Source organism: Carlito syrichta, unplaced genomic scaffold (genome assembly GCF_000164805.1).
Source record: "Carlito syrichta isolate Samal-C Ts95f unplaced genomic scaffold, Tarsius_syrichta-2.0.1 Scaffold312887, whole genome shotgun sequence".
NCBI classification, from domain to species: domain Eukaryota; kingdom Metazoa; phylum Chordata; class Mammalia; order Primates; family Tarsiidae; genus Carlito; species Carlito syrichta.
The window spans coordinates 96,740-117,049 of record NW_007256983.1 but is presented as its reverse complement, the minus strand read 5'-3'; the positions used below and the strand labels follow the sequence as shown (position 1 = coordinate 117,049).

Below are 20,310 nucleotides of genomic sequence, written 5' to 3'. Positions count from 1 at the left end.
GGATGGGAAACCAGAATGTAACACATGAATCCAAATATATGAAAAATGAGCAGCAAATCCACACTGAAATAAGTGGCAAAGAAAGGAAATTAAATTGAGTAACTCTGGGAAATGTTTTTGACTATATACTGTATACTTGAAGAAAAAAAGAGTTGCATACAAATACTCTACTATAGTTAATAAATTGTTTTGTTTCTCTTGTTTGTTGTAGTTGTTGATGTTGAGTCAGGGGTCTCATTCTGTCCTTCCACCTCTGACTTCTAAGTAGCTGGGTCTACAGGCACATCCACCACACGTGGCTAATTTTTGTAGAGAAATGAAGTCTCATTATGTTGTCCAAGCTGGTCTTGAACTCCTGGGCTCAAGCAATCCTCCCTCCTTGGCCTCTGCTGGAATTACAGGCGTGAGCTACAGTGCCCAGCAATAAATTTGTTTTTTACACGGATGTGGGTTAGCAATTCTGAAACAACTTCATCTGTATTCTAGGAAACGGCAAATCACTGATAATGAGAAGTAGGTTTCTCACTGTTGGAGAATGGAATAACAAGGAAATGGCCAAACTTGATGGGAGACAATTCATGTATCTGCATATCTTGTGACCAGAGGTACTAAATGCTTTTGGTCTAGACTACTTTTCCAAGATATTTATGTAGTGAACAGCCTTGGAAGACAGCAGTAGGATCCCTCCACAGTAAAAGGCAGGTATACCCATTTTTAAGGATTCTTACTATCCATTTTAAAGATTCTGGTTCTCTAAGGTCAAGGGAGCATACAAATACCTATGTTTTTTACATTATCCCGTGGGTATAAACATCTCTGACCCAGAAGTCTAATGTCTCCTTTCAGCAGCTGTGAAACTGTGGCAAGCTAACTTATTAGCTTAAAAGTAGGGTAAAATCTCAGATACTTCACAGTTCTTGACAGAACTCTATGGTAGTAGGTTGGAATTGAAAGTATGAGTATAAACTGATGACTTTTCAATAAGTAAACAAATAAGTATATGATTGATAGAGAGATAGGCAAAAGGAAGATAGATGATGGATGGATGGATGGATGGATGGATGGATAGAGATAGATAGATAGATAGATAGATAGATAGATATAATTGTGTATATAGACTGTTGTATATTTTCTAGCTCTCGACACTGACTGGAACTAAAGCAAAGACACTCCAGGAGCCATAAGCACACCAAGTGCCCATATGTTTGTTTATAAATCCATTCTCCAATAAAAGAAACAAGGGCTCCTTGATGATTATTGCTGCTTCCAGGGCTGAAGGGGAAAAGATAAAAAGATATAAGATGAGCCTGGAACTCTTATGACTCCAGAAAGAAAGAAAAAAAGGCTGTTAAAAGGACACAGGAACCAACTTAAGAAACTCCTGATGGCCAAATCTGGGACAATTTGAGCAGTAAAGTAAATCACAATAATAATGAATTAAAAGATTAAAATCTATAGAATAAAATAAATATCTATCAATCAGTAAATAAATAATTGAATAAACACAGAGGGAAGAATAGCTCTTCCTTATAGAAGAATTTAAAGTATAAAACATAAAAGAAATGATGGAAGGAGAAAATCACCATTAGGCAAACATCACAGTACTAACCATTACAGACAAAAATTATCAGTGAATGTTAAAATTAATGGGCAAACACATGTAGAAAACAGGATTTTTAAATAGTCTCAAAGTATCTACAAGATACTTATTAAGTAAAATGATAAAAACAATAATCTTACAGAAAGAAACCTGGCAAACAACATCTTAACCAAGTGATCAAAGTTAACATTATCAATAACAAGATATACTAGCATTATATAACTCCTGATATGACACATTAAGAAAATATCATTTGTTATCTTCTTACGAAAAATGCATAGTCTAAATCTAACCATGAGGAAACATCAGACAAACTCAAACTGAAAGATATTATACCAAATAACTGGCCAGTACTCTTCAAAAGATAAAAAAAGCAACTGGATTCCGGCTACTCTGAAGGCTGAGGTGGAAGGATCGCCGGAGCCCAGCAGGTCGAGGCTGCGGTGGCCAGAGCGGCCACTGCACTCCAGTCTGGGCGACAGAGTGAGACTCCAACTCAAAAAAAAAAAAAAAAGCAACTGGAACTCTCATACATTGCTCGATGAAGTTTAAACTGGAACAATCACATGAGAAATTGGTAACATCTATTAAACATATGCCTACCCTGTGATCTAGCAAATTCACTCTTAAGTATCTACCCAAGAGAAAAGCATTCATGATTTCACCAGAAACACAGTAGAATGTTCACAGCAGCAGCAAAATTTTGTAATAGTTCCAAACTGAAAACTACCCAAATTCCATTAATAGTGTAACCAATTACTATATTGCACTATATCCCCAAATGAAATGAGAACTCTAAGTACAATCACACTAAACAACATGGATGAGTGTCATGAGCATAAAATAGAACAACAAAAAAGGCCAGGCATAAAACAGCGCATGCTATATAATTCCATATGCACTTGAAGCTCAAGAATGGCTAAAACTAATTAATGGTGATAGAATTCTGAACAGACTGTAAGGGAGAAATGATTGAGAAGGGGAATGCAGGAATCATCTGGTGATCTAGGAGAGTGCTGCACAGCTGTATACTTAAGATCTGTAGACAGCTGGGCTCCGTGGCTCAACCTGTAATCCCGCGCCTTTGGGAGGCTGAGGTGAATGGATTGCTTGAGCCCGCGGGTTCGAGACCCGCCTGGGCAACTTGGCGAGAGCTCATCTCTACCATAAATCAAAAAATCAGCCGGGTGTGGTAGCGCGCGCCTGTAGTTCTGGCTACTTGGAAGGCTGAGGCGGAAGGATCGCCGGAGCCCAGCAGGTAGAGGCTGCGGTGACCGGGAGCGGCCACTGCACTCCAGTCTGGGCGACAGAGTGAGACTCCAACTCAAAAAAAAAAAAAAAGATCTGTAGACTCTACTATGCTGTAACTCACTCAAATTTTTTTGAAACTATGTTTTAGGAGTGATATGGAGCACTAAGATGTTTCAAACATTGCTATGCAAGTACAAAGTTGTGCGTTCACTTTGGTATATATTTTGACACTATTTAGTAAATTGAAAAATATCATATGAGGCCAGGCACGGTGGCTCACACCTGTAACCCCAATACTTTGGGAGGCAGAGGCAAGAAGACTGCCTGAGCCCAGGGATTCGAGACCAGTCTGGGCAACTTGGTAAGACCTCATCTTTACAATAAATTTTAAAAATAGCTGGGTGTGGTGGTGCACACCTGTAGTTCCAGCTACTTGGAAGGCTGAGGTGGAAGGATTGCCTGAGCCCAGCAGGTCAAGGCTGTGATAGCTAGCGTACCACTGAACTCCAGCCTGGGTGACAGAGTGAGACACTCTGACTCAAAATAAAAAAGAAATCATATGACTCAGTAATTCCAATGGGAGATAAACTCAAGCATGTGTATCCCAGGTAAAAGAGTGTTGTGACAGCATTGTTTATAAAATTAAAATCTAGAAATAACTCACATGCCCGTCATTACCAGAAAGGATGGATAATTGTGGTACAGTTCAAAAGCTAGAATGTAGCAAGTAAATTGAATGAACAGCTATTATATCTAATACAGATGATTCTCACAGTCTTACAAATAAACAAAAGACAGTATGACAGCATCTATACAGTTTTTTGTTTGTTTTGTTTTTGTTTTTGTTTTTTTGAGTTGGCGTCTCACTCTGTCGCCCAGACTGGAGTGAAGTGACCGCTCCCGGCCACTGCAGCCTCGACCTGCTGGGCTCCGGCGATCCTTCCGCCTCAGCCCTCCAAGTAGCTGGAACTACAGGCCCGCGCTACCACGCCCAGCTAATTTTTTGATTTATTGTAGAGATGAGGTCTCGCCTGCCCAGGCGGGTCTGGAATCCTCGGGCTCAGGCCATCCACTCACCTCAGCCTCCCAAAGGAGCGGGATTACAGGCTGAGCCACCGAGCCCAGCTAGCATCTATATAGTTTTAAACAGGAAAAATCTAGAGTTCAACGCCTAGAGAGCTATATATAAGTGATTAAATCGCACATATTTATGCAGTCACTCAAATAACACACTCACCACAAGGACTTTCAGCCACAGGCAACCCACCCCCAAGCCAACAGGGCCAGAAACATCTGTTATGAAATAGAAAATGAAATCAGTCTTGTTTTCTTAAAAAAAAAAATAAAGTTAATTTCAATGAACCTTTTTTTTTTTTATAGGTTGCCTGCTCTTTTTCTTGTAGGCTGCCAGGCCCTGAAGACACAGTCATTCAATCTTAGCGAACTGGGAAACAGGGGGGTGCAGGGCTAAAGGAGCTGATTTGGGAAGTCCTGGACTAAGAAATAACTTTAAAATCTGAAGAGTACCCAGAGGCTCACCCGGTCCCATAACCTCAATCGCACATATACCAAGGGGACACTCAACTCACAGTAACTACAACCACACTGTCACAGGCACTGCATACCCGCACCTGGTCACAATCACGACAACACACTAACCACAGACACGCACAGATACAAACACACAGTACTCACTGGCACCCCCGTGTACTCTGCCTCCCACGGTCACACGTCACACAATCACACACCACCACGAGGACAAACCTGATAACATCCAAGCAGCCACAAGCTCCCCCCGCCCGCACACACAATGCCGCACGCACATGGTCCCGGGTCTCAGCCCTGCACACCCGCGCGCGGTCACAGGCTCCGAGACGGTGCTGCTCACAGCGTTATCGTTCGGAACGCACACTCGTCACAAGAACATCCTGTCACAACTGCACGATCATACCACCAGCCAGACCCAACCACACTATTTCCATCTCACCTCCTCCACCGCACAAAGCCGAGGCTCAGCCTCCAAGCCCCGCCCTCTCCTCGAGTTCCTCACCTCGGGCCTTCCAAGCTTCCGAAGCGGCCGAGCCCTCCACGGCACTGGAGGAGTTGCCGGTGAAACCCCGCCGGTCCCGCCAGCGCGTGACTTGGAGGCTGAAATCCCGCGAGAAACACTGTCATGCCGAGGCGTCCTCTGGGAAATGTAGTCAGAGACGTCCCGGGGGGCAGACGAGTGGGCTCCCAGTCGTCAGGACTGCCGCCGCGCTCAGCAGCGGCCCCTCCAAAAAGATTGCAACCCTCACGGAACCCCGGCGCAGGCTCAGGCCGTGACTCCCAAAGAAAGCCACTCCTAGGCGTCTGAGATGGGATTACTTCTCGGCCCGCCTTATTACTCCCTAGCGCTGCACAGCCTCAGAAAGAGGAGGTTTAATTTGTATGGGACGAGCCATCGCACCGCTGAGCCTTCTGGGAAATGTAGTTCGGAGCAGGACAAGCGGTTGGGCCATTCGCAAGTCACCTAAATTCATCTCACAGATAAACCAGCACTTGGCCATAGGCCGGAGACTCCTGGGAGAGGTAGTGCGCCCGAACAGTGCACAGGCGCAGCCTTCCTGGGTTTGGCCTTTGTTAGGGGGTAAGTTTGGCTGGGTGTCCCTTAGTACAGGGGGTTGTGAGACCCAAAGCTAGTTGGGGAGGCAGACGGGATGGAGGGTAGCAATCTGCGGCGTGACCGAGGAGGTGAAAGGGGCGGAATCGCTATGCCTGCGACAGATTTTGGAGAAGCTGAGCGAGAAGTTTATGAAATAGCAAAGGGATTGGTGTTATTCTGAGCTGCTGATTTCTGTGTGAGTGATGGGGGCTGAGGAGGCGGAGGAGTTGGTGACATCCCGGGGTTCACGGGAAGCAAGCGAGTAAGGAGGGTCCTGATGTGTGTGGCGTAGCACGTTCGGAATCAGAGGGAGAATCTCCATTCAGGATTTTGTGTGTCTGTGTAATTGACAGTTTAAATTAGTACAACGGTATGTGTGACTGGGATTGTATATTGGAGAGTTATCTCAGCCTGATCTGTAAAACAATAACAAGACTGGATCTTCCTGGACCATCAATTTTTCTTAAAGATCGTTTGTATACCTCACCCTGAATTGTACCCCACGTCTTTATAATAAATAAATACATAAAAGATGTGAAGGGAGAAAGATTATGTCTCATTGAGCTGACGTTTTACAATTGTATTTATGTAAAACCAGAGGCGTCTGTTATGAAATAGAAAAATAAAATCAGCCTTGTTTTCGTAAAAAAGAAAATCAATTTCAAAGGAACTTTTTTTGTACATTGCCTGCTCTTGATAAGAGCTCAGACCCTGAAGACATAGCCATCAATCTTCTGGTTTCTTTTAGGGAATGTAAGTGGGTGTAAGGGCTAAAGGAGCTGATTTGGGAAGTCCTAGACTAAGAAATAACTTTAAAGTTTGAAGAGTACTATTGACTACTGCAATTAGCAGAGGAGTGATTTAGGCAGTGTTTTCCCCATTTTTTGAAAAGAAAACCAGAGGTTAAGTAATTAAAGTCCCTCAAAGAACCTATTCAAGTCAACCAATTTAGTAATCGTTTATGGTTACCCTCAGTCCAAGGTGGATTTTCTTAGGTATAAAATTAAATAGCTTCTAACTACAAAGATGCTTTCTCTAAGTATTTTACTACAGTTACTGTTAATGCAATTTAAATAAAAGGAGAAAGTAAGGTAGTTGTGTCTAAAACTCATGTAAATACACAAACAAAACCATGGAATATAATAAAATGCTTTAGAATAACATTATCCAGAAATATATAAAATCTAAGAAAAATTTAAAACACTACTCAAGGACACACGAAAGAAGACTTAACAAATGAAAAGTTATACCATATTCTTGAATAGAAATCCTTAGCATCATAAATATGTCATTTTAAATTGATTTATAATTTAACAATCCCACTGAAAAGAATGTATTTTTCTAAATAAAGTTTACTCTAGAGTTCAAGTAGAAAAACAAAAGCAAGAACAAGCAGTAAATCTGGGGAGGGAAAAGCAATGTGGGGCGATCAGGGCTTGTCTTCCCAGATAACAAAATATACTCTAAATTGTCAAAAATTAAAATAGTGTATAGGACTGTCATCTGACTGGACAGACCAATGGAACAGAATAGAGAACCAAGAAATAGAACCAAATAAAGAATTTCAGTGTTTGGTTAGTTGAGGAAAGTTTGCCTATAAATAAAGGTAATGGGGACAATTTGGTAGCCTTTCTGGAAAGAGAGAGTGGGTTATACCTTGTACTGAACCTAGGATTACCCCTAAATGGGTGAACATTTAAACAAAAGATAAATTATAAAGCCCAAGCCTAGGCATGGTGGTTCACATCTGTAGTCCCAATACTTTGAGAGGCTGAGGCAGGAGAATCACTTGAGGCCAGGAGTTGGGAATCAGCCTGGACAACGTCCCAAGACATCATCTTTACCGAAAAAATGTTTAAAAATGATAAAGCCCCAAACTTGGACAAACTACTTTATAACCATGCAGTGAAGAAGACCTAACTTTAAATTCCAAAACGGAAGCATAAGAGATTGATTATTCCTACTCCGTGAAAAGTAAAAAACATGACAAACTGGCAAAAATAATTGCATTTTATGTTACAAACATATGGCCCATCTCCCTAATAGGTAAGAATCACACACACAAAAAATTGGTATTAAAAAGTAAGACAGCCAGTCGCAGTGCTTCACACTTGAAACCCCAGTACTTTGGGAGGCTGAGGCAGGAGGATTGCTTGAGACCAGCCTGAGAGAGACACATAGAGAGAGAGACTAAAAATTCAATTTAATAAAAGGAAAAAGTGAACAAAAAATTGACAGAACAGGATCTACATATTGTTTTAAAATATATGAAAATAGGCTCAGCTGCATTTATGATAAGATAAAGGTCATATAACTATAGATATTTGCTTTTTTATAGATGAGAATAGTAAAAAAAAAAAATCCCAAAATTTGAAAACATATTGCTGGAAGGATTACAGATTGGTACAACCTCTTTGGAAGGCAATTTGGCAGTATCTTTCAAAATTCCAGTTGCATTTATCCTTTCATTGAGTAATCCCATCTCTGAGATTTTATCCTATTGATCTGCTTACATATACAAGTTTATTCACAGTACAAAAATATTGAAAATAGCCATAAGTAAACCATGGAATGTAGTACAACACTGTAATTGGAGAAAAAACTGTCTATGGCCTAATGTGAAAAGCTTCAAAGATATATTAAGTTAAAAAAAAATGTAGAACCATATGTTATGCTACTTTTATATACGAAAATGGAGAAAATAAGAATAAATATTTGTGTTTCACAAAGAACTGAGATTTGCATAAGAGACTAATAAAAGTATCTATGGCAGACTTTGGGGACGATAGGGTGAGTAGGAACAAAGAAGAGAATAAATTTTCACCGTATACTTTTTGGAGGACATATTCTGTCTACATACATGTTTATACATTGTTTTGCACTCATCGCGTTTCTTTCCAGAAAAGTACCACATTCCTGAAAATGTTCCTTGACTTCCAAGTCACTCTTTCTTTTTCCTAATTCTAATCCTCTGATCACTTGATCACTAAAACAGCAGCAACAAAAACATGAGTGAATTGTTTTTCCACTTTACTTTTAAAGTTAGAATTCTGCGATTCACCATCTTCTCTTACTTGTACATAGTTTTTTCAGCATCCCTATGCCACTACCATGGCTTCAACTAACAGTACTGACTCATATCCAACAAAGTGTTTCCATTCTAGGCCTATCTTTTGGTGGGGGGGGGACAGGCTGTAAAATAAACATAAAATTAACCATTCTAGTCTTTTTTTAATAGAGAGAGATGAGATTAAGATTCCTAGCTATTTAATCATTTTTTAACTTGGTCTTTTTATTTATCTATGTATTTATTTATTTATTTTAGTTTTATTTATTTTAAAGATGTGGGGTACAATTCAGGATTCATTTTTAGGGGGACAGGATCTCACTATGTTGCCCAGGGTGGAGTGCAGTGGCATGATCATAGTTCACTATATCCTCGAACTCCTATGTTCAAGTAATCCTCATGCCTCAGCCTCCCAAGTAGCTGGGACTACAGTTGCCACCATGCCCAACTAATTTATAGAGAAAAAGTCTTACTATGTTGTCCAGGCTGATCTTGGACTCCTGGCCTCAAATGATCCTTCCACCTCAGCCTTCCAAAGTGATCTTAATCATTGTTAAGAGTACAGTTAAGTAGTGCTAAGTATATTCACATTGCTGTGTGGCCAATCTCCAGGACGTTTTCATCTTGCAGAACTGATATTCTATATTCATTAAACAACTTGTTTCCCCTTTCCCACCTACCCCCAGCCCCTGACAACCACCATTCTACTTTTTGTTTCAATAAATTTTGATATCTCTTATAAATGGCATCATATGGTATTTGTCTTTTTGTGACTGTTTTAATTCATTTAGCATGATGTCTTCATAGTTCATCCATGTTGTAGAATGTGTCAGAATTTCCTTCCTTTTATTTGTTTATTTTTATTTTTTTTTTGAGTTGGAGTCTCACTCTGTCGCCCAGACTGGAGTGCAGTGGCCACTCCCGGCCACCGCAGCCTCAACCTGCTGGGCTCCGGCGATCCTTCCGCCTCAGCCTTCTAAGTAGCCAGAATTACAGGCGTGTGCTACCACACCTGGCTGATTTTTTGATTTATTGTAGAGATGAGGTCTCACTGCCCAGGCGGGTCTCGAACCCACGGGCTCAGGCAATCCACTCACTTCAGCCTCCCAAAGGCGCGGGATTACAGGCTGAGCCACCGAGCCCGGCTTCCTTCCTTTTAAACATTAAATTGTGTATATATACCACAGATTGTTTATCTGTTTATCAATGGATACTTGGGTTGCTTCCTCTCTTGGCTATTATGATTAATACGGCTATGAACATGGCTATACAAACATCTCTTCAGAATCTTGCTTTCAGATATTCTGGTTATATACCAAGTAGTGGTATTGCTGAATCATATGGTAATTCTATGTTTAATTTTTTTTAGGAAAACTGCCATACTGTTTTTTATAGCAGCTGCATCATTTCACATTCCCATCAGCAAGGAGGCCAATTTCTCCACATCTTCACCAACGCGCATTGTTTTTGTTTTTGTTTTTCTGGTTTTTTTTTTTGAGGCAGAGTCTCCCTCTGTCACCCAAGTTGGAGAGCAGTGGCACAATCATGGGTCACTGCAGCTTCAAACTCCTGGACTCAAGAAATCCTCCCACCCTAGCCTCCAGAGTAGCTGGGATTATAGGCACACACCACCCATATCCAGCTAACTTTTTTAAAATATATTTTTATTTTGTTTTATAAAGACAGGGTATCACTGTATTGCCCAGGCTGGTCTTAAACTCTTGGCTTCAAGTGATCCTCCCACCTTAGCCTCCCAAAGTACTGGGATTATAGGCTGAGCTACCATGTTCAGCTACCATTCATTGTTTTCTGTTTTTGGCGTGGGTTTTTTTTTTTAATAATAGTCATCCTAATGGCTGTGAAGTGGTTTCTCATTGGATTTTGATTTTGATTTGCATTTCCCAAATGTCTAGTGCTGTTGAGCATATTTTTAAGTGTTTATATTGCTTATAAAAAATAATAATTATTATTATATTATTTATATTTTATTGGCCATCTATATATTTTCTAGGAGAAATGTGTATTCAAATCCTTTGTGCATTTTTAAATCAGTTGTTTGTTTTTCATTGAGTTCTAGGAGATATATATGCATATGTATATTCTAATAATACTCAAGACTATAATTATTCATTACAATTATTAAAATTAGCCGGGCTCGGTGGCTCAGCCTGTAATCCCGTGCTTTGGGAGGCTGAGGTGAGTGGATTGCCCAAGCACACGGGTTCGAGACCCACCTGGGCAACTTGGCGAGACCTCATCTCTACAATAAATCAAAAATGAGCCAGGCGTGGTAGCACGCACCTGTAGTTCCAGCTACTTGGAAGGCTGAGGTGGAAGGATCGCCGGAGCCCAGCAGGTGGAGGCTGCGGTGGCCGGGAGCGGCCACTGCACTCCAGTCTGAGCGACAGAGTGAGACTCCAACTCAAAAAATAAAATAATAATAATAATGATAATAAAATAATAAATAAATAAAAATTATTAAATTATTTGGTATTGTTGCCTTAGTAGTTATGTAGAACAGAACATATTGCCCCCAAAAACATGCCCATGTATTTGTGGAAAGTTAATGTATGATTAGAGTTACATAACAAGTCAAAGAAACCATGACCTATTCAAAAAAATGTATTTAGAGTAATTGACTCTCCATCTGAAGAAACATATTTAGATCCCTGCCATACACTATACTTAAAAAGAAATTCTAAGGAGATCAAAGACTTAAAATGCAGAAAGCAAAACTCTAAAACCATTAAAATTAAAACTAATACTATTAAAAGAAAATATGGGAGTATATTATTACTATGTTGAAGTTAAGGAAGATATGGAAAAAGAAACATCTTACTATCATAACTTATACAATGAAGCTGTCCATTGTCAATGTGACTGGGTTGCCAGAGTTCTTAAGAATCAGAGTCCTGTATAGGTTTATCTGAGTAGGTTTTACCTGTAGCCCTTCCTACTTACTTCAGCAGTTACGTCGTTGATATCACATTGTCCTTTTAGCAACATTCCTACTCAATTTGAAGCGATTCACGTTAAATAATGTAGACACATTATACAGAAACTTATTCTGATAGTATACATGAATTAGACATCATACAAATTATAGTCTTGTTGTTTTACTAAGTTATTATTATTCTTTATGTTCAATGACTTAGAAAACAAATAATTTATTGTGAATGAAAGAACAGACTTGGCTACCAATTTGTACAAGAATGTAATAGTGATTTAGAACCTAACTTGACAGGTCATATTGAAGGGAGAGTAGACAGAAGACCTTGGAGAAGGGAGTTAATGTATGACATTGGAATGTTCAGCTTGAAATTCCTCTGAAATGTCCAATTAAAGATGTCTATTATACAGTTGGCTATATGGATCTTGAGATTAAGATAGGTCTAACCCAAAATGGAAAGGAAGAAGTAAAATCATTTCTGTTCACAGATGGCATGAACTTTTATGTAGAAAATCATAAAGATTCCATCCCAAAAATTGGAACTAATAAATGAATTTAGCAAACTTGCAAGATACAAAACCAACAAACCAAAGCAAGCAGCATTTATATAAACTAACAATGAAGCACCTGAAAAGGAACTTAAGAAAATAATTCAATTTACAAAAACATCAAAGAGAATAAAATATTTAGAAATAAATTTAACCAAGAAGGTGACTTATACACTGAAAACTACTGATTCAATTATCATGATGACAATGATGAAATAAGTGAAGCTAGAGAAGATATTTAAAGAACTTAATGCTAAAATCTTCAGCCAATGGAGATAAGGTCTTGGGTGGAGATCAGCAGAATACAGTACTGAGGAATGAAGGTTTTTGATATGAAGGTGTGAAGTGAGGATATCTTAATAAGAACTGACATTTCATATTTTGGGATCTGCAGGAGCTGGGAACTTTGCATCAACTTAAGAAGGCTTTAGAGAAAGTGCAGGCCTTGGAAAAAGAAATGCCTCAGAGAGGAGGAAGGCAGCTAAGGAACCCTGTGATAGAGTCTCTTGTGATGAAATTCAGCATTAACAGAGTTTGTTTGTGATAAGAAGTAGTAAATCTAAGGGCACAGAGTAATGAATTGGTATGGACAGCAGTAATGGGAGAATGAAGCATGGATTGGAAACAACAGTGAAAATAAGAATTTGAGATGGAATAGAAAATTGCAAAGGCTAGGTTACAGTTTTGAAAAGTAGAAAAAGCTGGCCTCACAGTTCTGATTGAATTTCTGGTGTAATATGTGTCTAATCCATGACAGACACATGGCCTTCCTTTCCACCTATTTCCCGTACTATAATTGAGGACATCAGCATACATATTTTGAACTAGTCTGAGTGGCAAGGGGTTGCTGAAAATCTAAGAGTCTGTCCTGGAATCTAATTTAGCATGGTACTAGCAAGAGGAACATACTTTGTGAAAAGAGAGCCAGACTTTATTGATCATTGGGAAAAGATTCAGTCTCCATGCATCTTCCAGAATAAAGCCTTGAAGTAGCCATGGTCCAAGAAGGAAAAAAATATTACTAATATTACTCAGGTTCTTTATTTCTTAGGCACAGTCCTAAGAACCTTTATATGCTACCTCATTAGCAATCCTATGAGGGTATAGACTCATTTTTCTCATGTCACAGTTAAGATAAGAAGTAGAGTTGTCTCAAACCAACATGGTTATACATGATGCTTCTTTAGAAAAGTATAAAAAACCTAAAGGTTATTCTCATCTCCTAATTTTACAATTGTAGGGTGATAGGTCTCCCACCAGATTACTTAAGGGTGTATGTTTGCTGCTTGAACCCTGAAGGCCAAGTAACGAGCCAAGACCACAGTGCCCAGCAGAGAAGCAGATGTCCTTGAGAGCTCAAACATTCCCAAGTATAGCTGGGAACATACTAAGCAAAACAGTCTCAGTGCACACACACAATAGGCAAAGAGCCAGAAAATTTGTTTAAAAGCAGCTTAGAGATGAGAAGTAGCATGGATCTCCAGAGCTGTCCTACTGCTGCTCAGGAGTGTCCTGTGTGTAAGTCTTAATGAATCCATCTACTCACCAGGTTGGACTTGTCTGAATCATTCTTTGGTCTCTCGAATCCTTCTCAGTTTGGATGAATATTCTTCTATACAGTCCTGGGATTTTCCTGTAACTACAATGAAGGAAAACTGAGCAAATAGAAGACAAATATCTAAGACTTTCAGATCTAAGATTCAAGGCCAAGTCACCTAAATGTCACTCTACTCTTTCACTAGGATAGATGTTCTTATAATATCTGGCATCCCTCTCATAGAACTTAATACTTTAATATTACAACTGTATGTGTGTAATATCTCTAATAGATCGGGTACTGTATGAGGGTAGTATGTGTATCCAACTCATGTCTATATAACCAGCCTCTCCAATGATACCTGGTGTTCAGTAGATATGTAAAGACTGACAGACTGAAATATGGTGTGAGCCCAGGAATGATATATCACATCTGCTTTGGACGCCCTAATATACACCGATCCAGCTTTCAGGGACATCTCTTAACCTCTTTGGACCATAGTTTTATTTGTTCAACCACTTGTTAAATCTATATTTTTATAGAATATTCATTAAGTGAATAGTATATAGTAATCAGTTTTCTGCAGATCCAACAATACCAACCCAATCAATATGCCTTTAAGTTGATAACAGGATAATAAGACAATAATATAAGCAATGTATATTAAATAAGATGTTTTATGGTAGAAGGCAGCACATAATACTGAGGAAGCTCAACAGAGGACATCTATTGTATTCTTTGGAGACATTAATGTTTGAACTGTCACATGAAGTCTGAGTAGGCGCTAACCTCATTAACCATGTTCCACAAATGCTTGTTTTAAAAATTGGGAGATGCCAGGACTTGTGAAGTTGTAGTAACAAGTGGCACAATATATTGGGTAATGAAAATATCCATAGTGTGATAATGGAGGTGAGTGTCAGAAGTAGAACAGAGATCAAGGTCAGTAGAGTTGGGAAAATCAAGGAACTCTGGCTAAGATTTTGCCACACGGACAATTAAGTCATTCTGGATTGTGAAAAGATGGGTTGGCGGGTCATTAGGGTGAGTTTCAGGTTTCTTTTTTTTTTTTGAGTTGGAGTCTCACTCTGTCACCCAGACTGGAGTGCAGTGGCCGCTCCCGGCCACCGCAGCCTCGCCTGCTGGGCTCCGGCAATCCTTCCGCCTCTGCCTTCCGAGTAGCCGGAACTACAGGCATGTGCTACCACGCCCGGCTGATTTTTTGATTTATTGTAGAGATGAGGTCTTGCTGCCCAGGCGGGTCTCGAACCCGCGGGCTCAGGCAATCCACTCACCTCAGCCTCCCAAAGGCGCGGGATTACGGGCTGAGCCACCGAGCCCGGCGAGTTTCAGGTTTCTATCTAGACAAGTAAGAAGTGTGTTATTTTAACATTGCATAAAATAGCCTGTTAATTTTGAGCATGTATTTCATACTAAGTGCAAGCTAGGAAATAAAAGTACAGATAGTTTTAAATGATTAATTCATTTTAATTGAATGATGGGCATTGTGAATATATTATATTGTAAGGAATATAGATCATGTTTGTTCCTTTTACAGGGTATTGTATTTGTTTTGGCAAATCTTTTTGGTCCTGTCAGGTTTGATTATGGATTTTGTTAGAGTGGGCTTACAAGAAGCTATTTCTGTATTTGCAAATTAAAGATCTCCAAAAACCAACCCTTTTAAAAAGCACTGAGAATACTGGCAAAAATTAGCAAAATCCACTTGTTAGGGACTGAAAATTTGTCTCCCCAAAATTCATATGTTGAAATCCTAACCCCCAATGTGATAGTAGTAGAGGGTGAGGCCTTTGGGAGGTAATCTGGTCTTAAGGGTGAAGCTTGTGACTGGAATTAGAGTCCCTATAAAGGAGGCCCCATAGAGTTCTCTAATTCTTCTTCTACCATGTGAGGACACAAGAATTTCAGTCTGCAACCCAGAGGGTCCTAGGACCCTCGCTAGAATCTTACTGTGCTGGCACACTGATCTCAGACTTCCAGCCTCCAGAACTGTGAGGAATAAACTGATTTCTTCATAAGCAACCAAGTCTATGGTACTTTGTTTTAGCACCCTGAGCTAAGATACTACTTTTTCAGAACTCTCAAAATTAACCGAATATTTGCAAATATCTGAGGGGTGTTTATTCAAGAAAATTGTCTGAAGTGATGTCACAGAAGATGGCAGAGCAGGAAGATTCAGGAAACAGTCATTCCACCAAAACAATTGAGCTGTCAAGACCTATCAGAATCAGCTATATCAGAACACTGGAACCTACTAAACACTTACATCATCCAGGGGAGTGCTTAATGAAGAAAGAGGCTGGTAAATGTCAGTGAATTTCAACATATCACATAGCAGCTACCATCCTCTATCTAATGACCCTGGACCAGACAGCTGTGGGGACATCAGAGCACAACCTAAGCTGAGCTTGCTGGTGTCAGGTGGACAATTAGGATTTATGCCAATGATTGGGGCTGTGTGCTTTGGTCTGCCTGGCAGTTCACTAAAGGATTCACACAGCAGTTATCCATTGTTTTTAACACTGGTAATGGAAGCAGCTTCCCAGATAGCATCTGTTGAAGAATTTAAAGAGACAGAGTAACCCGCTTTTTGTATTGGATCTAGGCGTTCAAGAAAACATCACCAGTATCAGGTTACTGGCTGAACATGAAGAAAATGGAACAGAGATTTCTTTGACCACACATGAGAAATATATTCCTTGAAAACATACTTTGGAAAATTCACTAAACAATGTACCTCTTAACAACAACATTAGTAAACCCTAAAGAAAAGGGAGACTCTGATGTCCAGATTTACCATAATATAAGCATATTATAAGATTCAAAATATCTAGTTGTTAACAAAAAAGTTGCAAAGTATACAAAGAAATAGAGAGTGTGGCCCAGAAAAAATTTAAAAACTGACAAAAAGCCTCCTTGAGGAAGGCCAGACATTGGAATTATTAGTCAAACGTATTAAATCAACTGTCTTCAACATATTCAATAATATAAAGGAAGCAATGAACAAAGAACTAAAGGAATTCAGGAGAATAATGTATGAACAAGTGGGGAATATTAATAAATAAAAAGAGATTATAAAAAAGAACCACGTAGAAATTCTGGAGCTGAAATGAAAATTTTACCAGAGGGATTCAACAGCAGATATGAGCAAGCAGAAGAAAGAATTGGGAGCTTGGAGGGTTCTTATAATAACCCCATCTGAGAAGCTTAAAGAAAAAATCATGAAGAAAAATGAACAGAGCCTAAGGGACCTATGGTGAAATTCAGAAATGCTGGAAATTAAATAACTTATTCTAAAATAGTCAATGAGACAAAGAAAAAGTCACAGTACAACTAGAAAATAATTTTAGGCAAAAGAAAATGAAAAGACAATAGACCAGAAGCAGTGAGATGCAGCAAAACTAGTATGGAGGGAAACTTACAGTTGAAAAAGATTGTTTTTGTTGTTTTTATCTTTTGAGTTGGGAGGTCTCATTCTGTCACCCATGTTGGAGTGCAGTGGCAGGATGGCAGTCACCACAGCCTCCACCTCCTATGCTCAGACAATACTCCTGTCCTCAGCCTCCTGAGTAGCTGGGACCACAGGTGTGCGCCACCATGTCTGACTAATCTTTTGATTTTTTTTTTTTGAGTTGGAGTCTCACTCAGTCGCCCAGACTGGAGTGCAGTGGTCGCTCCCAGCCACCGCAGCCTCGACCTGCTGGGCTCCGGCGATCCTTCCGTCTCAGCCTTCCAAGTAGCTGGAAGTACAGGTGCGTGCTACCACGCCCGGCTAATTTTTTATTTATTGTAAAGATGAGGTCTTACCAAGTTGCCCAGGCGGGTCTTGAACCCGCGGGCTCAGGTAATCCACTCATCTCAGCCTCCTAAGGCACGGGATTACAGGCTGAGCCACTGAGCCTGGCTAATTTTTTGATTTTTAAAAAAATAGAGACGAGGTCTCACTATGTTGCCCAGGTTGGTCTTGAACTCTCGGACTCAAGCAGTCCTCCTGCCTCACTCAGCCTCTTAGAGTGCTGGGATTACAGACGTGAACTAGCAAAAAAGAGAAAACTAAATCCAGCAGCAGAAGTAAGAAAATAATAAAGATTAGAGCTGAGATAAGTGAAATGGAGACTAGAAAAGCAAAGAGATAGCCAAAGACATCAAAAGTTGTTCTTTGAAAAGATCAAAAAAATTGATGAATTCTTAACTAGAATTATAAAAAAGACAGAAGACACAAATAACTAAAGACAAATGAAAGCACAGATATCACTACTGACCTTACAGTTATGAAAAGGATAAGAGAATATAATATTATGAACAATTTTACACCAACAAATTATGCATTTTAGATGAAATGGACACATTCCTAGAAACACGAACTACCAAAACTGACTGAACAAGAAATTTAAAAATTAGTGTAGGGCTGTATAAAAATATATAGACATAACAAGGAAAGAGATTGAATCAAAATCAAAAAATTTGCAGCCACAGTAGTCTAGAACCAGATGGTTTCATTGGTAAATTCTACAAAACATATAAAGCATTAATATTCTACTTAAATCTTTAAAAAAAAATAGAAAAGGAGGGAATACTCAAACTCATTCTATGAGGCCAGCATTACACTTATATCAAAATCAGACAAAGAAATCACATAAAAAGGAAAATAGCAATATATTTTATGAATATGGATACAAAAATCCTCTACAAAGTACTAGCATACCAAATCCAACAACCCATTAAAATTAGAGTTATAGCCCGGCACGGTGGCTCATACCTATAATCCCAGCACTTTGGGAGGCAGAGACAAGAGGATTGCCTGAGCTCAGGAGTTTGAAACCAGCCTGAGCAACTTGGCGAGACCTCATCTCTACAATAAATCAAAAATTAGCCAGGCATAGTGGCACACACCTGTGGTTCCAGCTACTTGGAAGACTGAGGCAGAAGGATCGCCTGAGCCCAGCAGGTCAAGGCTGCAGTGGCTGTGAGCATGCTACTTCACTCCAGCCTGTATGACACAGGGAGACTCTGACTCAAAAAAAAAAAATTAGAGTTATACACCAAGACCAAGTGGGTGTTCACCATAAGGGTGTAACAAAGGATGGTTTATCATAAGAAAATCAATCAGTCATGTAATACATCACATTAATAGAATGAATGAAAGAAAAAACCCTATATGGTAATCTCAAGAGAAGCAAAAAGAGCAATTGACAAAATTGTTTCATGATAAAACACAAAATAAGCCAGGAATACACATGGCCCCTGACTTAATGACAATCTGATGTATGATTTTCTTTTTTTAAATTTACAATGGTGTGAAAGAAGTACACATTCAGTAGAAATCATACTTCTACTACAATATGCATTTAGTAGAATCATAATTTTGACTAATGATATTTTCAACTTACAGTGTGTTCATCAGGAAATAATCCTGTTGTAAGCTGTGGAGCATCTGTATAACAGAGTTTTCTTTTTTTTTTTTTTTTTGAGTCGGAGTCTCACTCTGTCGCCCAGACTGGAGTGCAGTGGCCGCTCCCGGCCACCGCAGCCTCGACCTGCTGGGCTCCGGCGATCCTTGCGCCTCAGCCTTCCGAGTAGCCGGAATTGCTACCACGCCCGGCTGATTTTTTGATTTATTGTAGAGATGAGGTCTCGCCTGCCCAGGCGGGTCTCGAACCCGCGGGCTCAGGCAATCCACTCACCTCAGCCTCCCAAAGGCGTGGGATGACAGGCTGAGTCACCGAGCCCGGCTGGGAGTTTTCTTAACATGCTGAAGGGCATTATGAAAAACTCACAGATAGCATCACAGTCAATGGTGAAATATTGAAAACAAGACAAGGATGCCTACTTTCCCCACTGCTACCCCACTGGAAGTCCTAGCCCTTGTCCTAGTCAAAGCAAAGAAAGCAATAAAAGGCATACAAATAGGACAAAAGAAATATTGTCTCTATTTGCAGATGACATGATTCAATGGATAAGAAATCCTATAAAATCATAAGAAAACTACTAGAATTAATAAACTTACTCAGGAAAGTTGCAAGGAACATGGACAACATGCAAAACTCAGTTATATTTCTGTAGACTAACAACAAATGATCCCAACAGGGCATTCTTAAAAATTCCATTTACAATAGCATCCAAAAGAATAAAATACGTAGGAATAAATTTACCCCGTAATGTTAAATTGAAAACTAGAACATTCCTGAAAGAAATTAGAAAAGATTGCAATAAATAGAAAGACATCCTGTGTGCATGGATTAGGAGACTTAATATTGGTAAGGGGGCAATATTTCCCAAAGTGATCTACAGATTCAATGCAATCTCTATCAAAATACAAATGATCTTTTTTTGTGGAAATGGACAGTTCATCCTCAAGTTTATATGAAACTGCAATGAATGCTGAATAGCCAGAAAAATTATTGAAAAAGAAAAACAAATTTGGAGGATTAACATTTCCTGATTTCAAAGCTACAGTCATTAAAACAGTATGGTCATGTTGTAAGAATAGACAAATAGTACTTGCTTAAGCAGTAAATTGAAATGATACAGAGAAGATTAGCATGGCCCCTGTGTAAGGGTGGCACACAAATTTGTGATGTGGTCCATATTTTTAAAATTATGTAGTTAATTCTCACTTGTACCCCATGTCTATAATATAATAAAAATTTTTTTTTTTTTTTGAGTTGGAGTCTCACTCTGTCGCCCAGACT

General features: G+C 39.4%; 1 protein-coding gene across 4 annotated transcripts in view; it reads right to left on the bottom strand.

Annotated features, from left to right (window-relative positions):
- The window catches only part of LOC103272589 (zinc finger protein 566), an 81,880-nt gene that overhangs the window by 25,919 nt on the left and 35,651 nt on the right, over positions 1–20,310 (bottom strand). For 2 of the 4 annotated variants that reach the window (XM_008070072.2, XM_021718590.1), the window contains exon 1: positions 4,902–4,983. The gene's annotated coding sequence lies outside the window, so the exon portion shown is untranslated. Of the gene's footprint in view, positions 1–4,838; positions 4,856–4,901; positions 4,984–13,606; positions 13,700–20,310 lie in introns of those variants that run through there. The other 2 variants (XM_008070070.2, XM_008070073.1) reach the window with 2 other exon arrangements.